This window comes from Manduca sexta, chromosome 28 (assembly GCF_014839805.1).
Source record: "Manduca sexta isolate Smith_Timp_Sample1 chromosome 28, JHU_Msex_v1.0, whole genome shotgun sequence".
Lineage (NCBI taxonomy): Eukaryota > Metazoa > Arthropoda > Insecta > Lepidoptera > Sphingidae > Manduca > Manduca sexta.
The window spans coordinates 16278293-16286491 of NC_051142.1; the positions used below are offsets into that span (position 1 = coordinate 16278293).

Genomic DNA, 8199 nt, shown 5'->3' on the forward strand with positions numbered 1-8199 from the left:
ATCGGATAAATGAGATACTTGATCGCTAACTATTTATGAATGTACTAAAAAAAACAACTAATGACGTACCTAAAAAGTAACTTTATCTATAATTTCGAATACTGTTTCATAATGAAATTAAAAAAGCAAATAAAAGCCATAAAATTAAATATTTTGCAATGTATTGACCACTCATATTTTTATTTAATCAATAAGAAAGTTGACAGCTTATTCGCTTCCATCGTCTAAGTAGACAATAAATTGTAATGAATGTAAAAAAGCCCGCCGTTAAATCGATTATCTGCAGAAAACATTATAAATCGATATAATCGTTATGAGATCATCCTCATCTCTATCCGCTTTCCCACTTTAGGAACTAGCAATAGCAGTTTTTGCATTGAAAAATGTTGACACTGGAACGAACAAAAACAGTAAAATATCTATTCGATATGCAAATAAATATCTCCTAAGTTAAATGCAATAAAACCTTATGTGTAAGAAATAAACCAACACCGGCAGTAAAAGAATTGCGGAGACAAATGTCCCGGATTCGATACCGGGTAACGACAACAGGAATAAGAATGCTTTAGCTTGGTTTCCAAGTAAAAAAGCAAGGCAAGAATATCTGATAAATCTTCATAATCAATATGTTCTGTCCGTGAACAAGCACTTTGGAAGTAGCATTGCGGACGGTAATCAGTGGATTGAAACGAGGAGGAATTGGACGGACGTAAACAATAATATAATAGAAAAACTACCTACCTTTTCACAGTGTTTTTCCATACGACATTGCTAGTGTAACCTATCAAAGCAACTCACTGGTGTTCTAAACGTGCTCTAAAATATATTTGCTTTAGTGATCACGCACCATCAGCTTACTTCTTGCTTAACCCTTTAAAACCACTTCAAAATTAAACCCACATACAATTTGATTTAAGGATATTTGTTTACATTGTTTTTGTCCCTTTAAGAATATCAATTCGCCGCCCCCCGCTGTTTTCGCGTTTATTCAACATCCTTCCGTGGTATTTATTGGCTCAAATATATCATGACACGCTGTGATGCCCTTGGGGCGATGAACTAAATCCAAAGCCAAAAGAAGAGTAAATCAACTACACGATGGCATACCTTTTCCAACATTATCAGCTGGGAATGAATCCTGAGAAGGTCGCAGGAACTCGCTGGATGTAGGCCACTTTTAACAGATCAGTCTGGAAATCTTTAGGGGAGGTTGTTGAGTAGTGGACTTCTTATGGCTGATGATGATAAATAATTCCTCAGTAGAACAGTCTTTTGACAGGTGGCGACCTCGTCAAAAGACTCGCTCGCTATTTAGCCCCTTCAAATAATAATAAAGTTGGTTATAGTAGATATCTCAACCTGTCTAGCAATGGCGAAGGATGAAATTTTGCGAAAAGTAACCCGACACAACATATAGATACGAATATGCATGAATGCGTTCTGCAAATAGTTCTAATGATAATTAGATTTTACATAAGATATGAAAAGGAAGCTTATATAAAGGGAAGCCGGCAGGAATCGAGTAATATGGACCCTTCGCCACTGCTGTCTAGTCTCTGTGAGCTGGGTAAGTACAGCAATGTATATTTCTATCGCCAAGCAACAGTGTGCCATCTCTGTTATGTTCCGAAATGAAGACATCTTTCCCAATGTAATTCATTGACATAATGTTTTGCGATGCAATTCTTTATTAAATAATCATGTTGCTACTGTGTTAGAACCGTTGTAACACTTATAATTATTAAGCTAACGGCTTGCTGGTCTCGTCATTTAGTTGCATAGTAAAGGGAATTTCTGTCCAGTCGCCGTAATAATTATGATCGTGAAATATACTCACCTTGCCTTTAGGCGACCAGTCCTTTACGCCTTTCATCAGATGAATAGCCCCACGCCCAGCAGTGGGGCATGATGTAGGGCCCATAGCATTTTTATTACAATAATAAAAACGCGACACATCTTTTAATACAACATCAATGTAATTAAAATTAATAAAATTCATCTCTAACACATTACGTTGGCCTTACTTTTTGCATTCATTGCTTAAGACTCGGTCACACTGTTCTGATTTTATCGCTTTTTATGATTCTGTTATGACACATTGCAGGACAAATGTCTACCTTCTTTAAAAGGTATTCGATCAATCCATCTGTCCAGTGCTGTTTTTTTTAATATTGACCGATTGTGGTATTTTGGTTGATTTTTCTGGTATGTGGGTGTTTATGAAGATCTTTGTCATAAGTAAGCATCTTTGCAATACCAGAACAATAAAAAAATTAATTCACAGCTCTGCGGTGGTTATCAGATCCAAGAATCCGCCTTAATACATTTTAAAAATTGGACTGAAAACTAGGGATTCTAATCTAGTTGGTTAATGTACTGTGAAAGTTTAGTTGAGTTACTGTATTTATTTAGTCCATTTATTCAGAAATTACAAATTAAACTCTTCAGTTGCGTGATCTCATACTATGCTTGCGTCGTAGGCAAACACAATCGTTACTTTAATAATAAAACTTACATAGCAGGAACAAAACCACTGTAAACTTATGACATAAAAATAACACGTGAGATAAACAATAAAACAAAAATAATAAACTTATTTGATTAATTTAAATTCTATTGGAAGATCATCACAACGCAGCTGTAAAGGGGTGAAATGCTGTGCCATTAACGTTACGCTGAACATAATTTGGCCAATAAAATTTTGCATGATATGAGTATATTAAACTTAATTTATTTTTTATCCTTGTACTTTATTACACTATAGTCTGAATCGTATGGTAAGGACAGTTAAGTTCAAATTTAAAACCAACGAAGTAAATTGCACTTTATAGTCGTTAAATTGTACCGGCTTTTTTAAACAAATAAACAGAACCACCTGATATCTAACTATTCGGGGTCAGCCACTTGTTTTTTTCTATGCATATAGTTCATTACAGTGCTTAACCATATTGTGAACGCAAAGCTTTTGGGGGTTCATAGTTTATGTACCAAATTGAACGAAAAGTACAAATTAGGCGCTGACTAACAATACCAACTCAGTCAATGTCGAATCCAAATAGCTGAATGGCCCTGGGACCGAAGCTCGGCCTCATGGTTCACAGCTTGAGCCACTAGACCAGAGACAAAAAATACTCTACAGTTTAATTTATTAATACGTGTGTCCCGGACTTATTTTTATGAACGCTCCGGACCCCCTGGGATGTCCGCCGTACATCTAACGAAGGATAATCAAATATATCTTTTGTGAGGTTCTTAAACACTTACATTGTTTTATGTTACGCTTCTTCAAACATGTTTGACGTAAACTCACGCCTGTGTTTTGTAAAGGTAGGCAGCGAGTCTGTATTATCTGGGAGAAAAAGTTTTAATGTTAATTGCGGTCATTCTTTACAAATAAAAGCATTAAGAACTTGTTAATTACACCAAAACTGTTATGAATAATTTAAATTTGGCTAATTTTGTTAACTCTTTGTATTTTCCTTCCTGAATAAGTATTTTGTACGCATGTTAAAAAAGTTTGTTCTGATTGGTTCATTTTTGAGATATGTGAAAAAAAGAGACTGGAATTGTTTATTGAAAATGGCGGTTAGACCGAATTTGATATATTAATGGGTAAATTTAACTCCGTCATAGCATTTAACTACAACTCTCTTGTTCCGATCGAAGTGTAGACATTTTGAACTAAGAAGTCCTAGGGTTCTATGCAAGTGATATTTTAGAAGTCCTAATACGCGTCCAGATTTCCCGTCTTTCATCCGATCTCAAAACAAATTAACTTATGAAATGAGTTTATAACCCCACAGCCTTAAATTAGTTATTCGTGAGACTAGTTCACATCACCACGTGTGCAAGAACAGAGAAAGGATATTAAGGCTTATTTCATGAGGTTTACGAGATGTAATATGATATAATGTTATGTTTATGTGTGGAGAGGTAATGATTACGGTATGTTGCAATTTGTAACTCAAACTTTGTAATGTTTGATTAACGCGACGCGTACGTAGCAAGCTACCATATCTCGTTTAAAACCTTAAATACAATAAAGTCTCACAATCAATAACAAAATATTAACATCAATTCTTATCAATCGATCTCAAAACGTATGAGACGATGTTTTTTGTGTTATTTTTTTTAGATTTTTTATGTGGATCACACACAAATCCGTCCATGCTTCATCTTAAACATGCGTTGATACGATCTGATATGCCGGGGTTCTGTACTTAGGAATTTGAGGTTCCGTGGAGGCATTTTACTATTGTGTTTAAATATAAAAAGCAACTAAGGTAAAAGTAGTTATAAAAATTTTAAACTTACAAAGTGATTCCTACCGCATATGGACGCCTACAACGCTAAAGGAATGATGTAGCACTTGATGCTTCCACTAACAGGAAAGTGGCGTTATCAGTGGTATTCAGCTGTATATTGTAAATATTACCTTCATGATTACCATGTAAGTTTGGACTTATCTTTAGAACTGTCCCTTCCAATATTGATCGACGACGTAACTCTGTTTAGACCCTTACAATGTTATATTCTCTATTTATATTAACCAGAGCCAGGTCATGCTAAAGCTATCTTGTTAAAATGTACCTTTCAAAAGTGTAGAAGTCAATCTTTAACTTCATACTTGACGCAAATCCGGAATATCAACTTGTTAGACGTTCAACTCAGCAATACATTATAATATTTTGGATCTTTATTGACAACAGTCTTCTTTTCCTCCTGTCGGGTTAAGCACATCGCTTTCCTCAATCATCTATAAAAAATGCACTTCAAGATCCAGATATATTTAATCGAAATAAATTTGTATGATCAGGAACGGTAATCCCGCGTAATGGCGAAGAAGACAAAATAAGATGGGCAGGTATCATACGGTTCACGAAATTGAGGAGTAATAATAATAATTGATATTAAAACACGGGATACATATTTTCCCAAATCCATAACCTAACCGGGATCAGTGGCTGTACGAACAAAACTCCATTGCCCGCACATAAATGACAAAGGACAAAAAATCTATGGAAAAAAAATATAAAAGTAAACATCCGAAATATCTCCGTAATATCATTTTTAAATTCTTTATGATCGAGACAGCTATGGAATGTGCTGTCTCTTCCTAGTATATTGTGTTAGAGCGAGAGAGGCGTCGCGTTCGACTCAAAAAGGGTTTTGTTTTTTTATGCGTCGCATGCAGCGAGACAAATGTGTCCCATTCGTTCTTTGCATGTATTTAGATGTTCGGGGTTTTTTTCTTTTAAGTTGAATGAGTTAAATGCATTGGCGCAATTGAGTTTACTTATTTGTTTATATTTGCAAATAGTGGAATGATTAACTTGCGACCCAGTATTTACTTGTTATATTAAATATATAATATTAGTATCGACTATCTAAAATTTATTTTATTTATCTAAAATCTTAGTCGGGATGATAATAAAGCACTTTACTTATATGTTATTGTATATTTGAGAATTGTATTTTCATTTCAACAATACAATAATATGTTAATTTGAGTTCATATTAATTTATAGTAGATTGAAACCAAACGTCATTTCGACAAATACACGAATAATACAACGACTTTTAATTTATTATAACCACAGAGGTAATTAAAATCAAATTAAAGTCTGTGCGACTAATTTAACACTGCAGAGGAAGCCAAAGTAATAAATTTACGCAGGTACCTATTACACGCGTAGAAAACTGAAAAATTATCCTCTTTTTTCACACAATCGATAAAAGTAAAGATTGATGAATTACCCGCATTTTTATGTCACTGTTTTTTTTCTAATTATTACGAAGGATGTTATTATTTAAGTCGTATGTTTTGCACTATAAGAACACAAGAACATAAAAAAGTTGTCGAAGTAATGTTACCAACATCGCAATACGACGTAAAAATGGCGGCAACTCATTTATTTTTACGACATTAAAACTGTGGCGCGAATTCCGATATCACATGGACATTTATTGGCGCGCATAAAATTCATTTTTATGTTTAAATTCATACTTTTTATCGATATCCTTGTTTCATAAATGTCAATTTGTTTTTTGATTTATTTGAATGATATGCACCAGGTCTGTGACCTGCATTAGGCCTGCACGGTGGGCAAAGGCCTAAACTGTCTCAAAAATGGAAGAAGCCCATCAGTGGGATAGAAAAATACAGAGCCGATATTACTTTGGTATCCTTTTTAGAAGATCTCCTGGTAAGTAATGGTAGATCACGTATCTTGTCAAGTTTAGGCCCTGTTTCATAAATTCTGAGTAAATGCTACTCGTCATATCAACGTAGAAGGGAACCAAATACAAAAGTCACACTCAAATAAATGATAATAAAGTGAGTACTGTCTACATTAGCTATTTAATACGACAAATGACAGATTCAATTTGCTTGTAAATTATGAAACAGGCCCAAAATAATGAATAAGCCAATCAAATCAGTGTAAAAAAATTACTCTTATAGTCATAAACGTAAATAAATAAATATGTACATAAACTAATTTGGCAAATATCAAAAGCACACGCAAAAATTCATATGGAGCAACCTCAGTTCGTCGAGCTCATTTCCGCTTTAAGACTTAACAGGTGGCGAACAAATTACCAACTTAAGAGGTAATCATCGGTATTGGGCAATATCTTTATTATCGGAAACTGAAACACTTTTACCACAAAACACATTACCAATCGAATCCAGGACCACTATTGGACACTAGACCAACGTATACCAAATTTACGAAATATCCAAATGTCAAACCGGGCCGGTGACTGGGTATCGTAACAAAAGGAAGCATAGACAATATTTTTTTCTAAATGTAAAGGAATTCCTAAAACATCCGACAGTATAGATAGGCTTGTTGCCCTTTAAATATTCTGTATGTTTGGAGCCTCCGTCATCAATAATATGAAACTATTTACGGATTTACACTGCACGACACGATAAAGATATTTTTTATATTTTTATTTAAACATGAATTGGTAGGTGAGTGTAACTTGAGTGACGAGTAGTGAAATTACATGTTAAATAAATACAAAATATAATTTAACACTCTCTTTAAATAATAAACAAAATCATCAGGAATAAAAATAATTTTAAATACAAAATCTACATTAAGTCTCTATGTGCGGATATAAACCCCGCCCATAATTATAAATACCCTCTCATCACCATTAAGGCATTACATTCAGAGCTAATATGTTTATTTAATGAGTATTTTATAAAAACATAAAAATATATTAATAGGAAAGCATCGCTTAGTTTTTATTTTTATGTTTCATATTATAGCGTTCGTACTTATAAACAAAACAGAAAAAAGATCGTATCGTACACTATAAAAGACATCGGAATACCACCGCCCAGTGACATACGATCGGACGAAGCGTTTTTACAAAGGGTTAGTATGATTCATGCTCGATGTACTTCGGGATTTTTCACATCACTTTTTATAGATTGAACTTGTTTTTTTCTTATAGCTACCTTTTTCTATAAGAGTTAAACGATCAAATGGGTCACCCGGCGGTTTTTATATAACGAGTTGAGCTTGTCGCTGGACAGATAAGACTGCTTACTGCTCGTAAGCACCACCCAAAGATTTCTATGGTACACTGCATGGTACACTGTGATGGTATACCAGCGTCGAACCTTACAGCCGTTTTCAATAAACGATCCTAATCTTCCATCCGAATCCGCGAATGAACCAATCAAAATGATTTATTTGAAGCATGTAAAAAAAACTTTGTTCTGATTGGTAAATTTTTAGATAGATCTAAAAAAAGCAATTGGACTTGTTTATTGAAAATTGCAGTTAGACAGTAAATACACGGCTGATAAGCAGAAATAAAGTATCCAGTCAGTGTGATTCGGTAATAGAAGTTATTATCTACATACTAAGTATAGTATAAGTATTGTGTTCTTAAATCAACACGCACTAGAACAGTGCAGTGAGATTATTCGATGTATGTTTAGAAAAATGTTTTTTAATTTAATTTAACGTAGAAAACGCTGTTGCGTTTCAAAAGTGTTTCTTCATGTATGCTTTCTTAAAAAAGAAGTGATAGCGCTACTAGTAGAGTCGTACTTTAACACAGGTTATATAATAATATAAATATATATATATATATATATATATAGCCGTGTATTATAATGTAATACACTGTTCCACTGCTGGGCTCTAGCCTACTTTACTACTGAGGGGAATTAGG

At 34.0% G+C, this 8199-nt stretch overlaps 1 long non-coding RNA gene across 2 annotated transcripts; it reads right to left on the reverse strand.

Moving 5' to 3' along the window:
* Positions 1-214: 214 nt before the first annotated feature.
* Positions 215-6200, reverse strand: LOC115456243. Of its 2 annotated transcripts, XR_003939860.2 has the most exons (6): positions 5758-6200; positions 4591-4756; positions 3265-3349; positions 1838-3110; positions 1108-1318; positions 215-392 (listed from the first exon to the last, which is right to left on the reverse strand). It is a non-coding gene; the product is annotated as an uncharacterized LOC115456243 (long non-coding RNA). The 2 variants fall into 2 exon arrangements; XR_005113270.1 differs by having other exon boundaries at positions 4591-6200.
* Between the last annotated feature and the right edge of the window lie 1999 nt (positions 6201-8199).